A 1087-nucleotide genomic window follows, 5' to 3' on the forward strand; every position below is an offset into this window, starting at 1 on the left:
CGCAACAAACACAGAACAGTGGTCTTAGCAGTTAAGTGAAAGACTTGATGCTGCTTACTCCAGTTCCCTCTGAAGAACTGCCCAGCTATTTCTTTGACCATAACATTTGTCGTTACCTCTTCTTATGGGCTATGCATAGAATGGCACAAATAGTCAAGGCAGCGTGTCTGTCTTTCGTCAGCTCCGTCAATACTCATGCTGAAACCTGACAGTACACAGTCCGGCTACGTCTTGCCTCATTTGCATACTGCAACAGTGATTGGTGTTTACTGGGCGCTGAGAGGAGGGGTGTGTGTGCTGCAAAGCCTGTGAATATCACGTACAGTGGAGTGATAGAGAAAAGCTAATACTGTACCGTGTGTCTCTTTTTCGGCGTTTTTTCCGCTACTACAAATAATTTTGTCAACTCGTAGCAGCCAGCGTATAAATTATGTGAGCATATGAAAATTTGCTTTCTCAACTTCTAAATTTTGATTTGAGGGGGCAAGATTTGAGGGGGCAAGACATTTATTTAAGGGGGCACTGCCCCCTCTTGCCCCTGCAAGAACCGGCCCCGCTTTAATCCTTGATATAATTTGAAGTTATATAAAATTGTAGACATTAAAAAATAGAGACTATAGTATGTGAGTGAGTAAGGAACAAAAAGGATAACAAATCATTGACAATGTATATACTGAATAAATTGTGGTAACATAAATCATTTGCTTCTGCTTCATTATTTATCCTGTTTACATCTGTGTACATGCCCTGTGTCCAGGGTCTGTAAAACAAAGATGCATTAATATAAAATGTGTATTCATAGAAGAAGGTATAACTCTTGACAAATATTTTACATTGAAAGACTTAAAACATCCTCAAAGTCAGTAAGTATCCTTACTAATAAATGTGTAAAGGCTATTTCTTCAGTATCATTAACAGGGGACAGTGAAATGTAGCACATTATATTGAGGATATTATAGAGACACATAATTACACTTTTAGTAGATTTGCAGTTGACATGCAGTTTATAAAACACAAGTAGCATCTTTTACGTTGATGTGACATCAATAAACATTTATTCCTTGCCATGTCAGTGTCGACATAGTCT

The sequence above is a fragment of the Larimichthys crocea genome, unplaced genomic scaffold (genome assembly GCF_000972845.2).
Source record: "Larimichthys crocea isolate SSNF unplaced genomic scaffold, L_crocea_2.0 scaffold392, whole genome shotgun sequence".
In the NCBI taxonomy this organism is placed as follows: Eukaryota; Metazoa; Chordata; class Actinopteri; family Sciaenidae; genus Larimichthys; species Larimichthys crocea.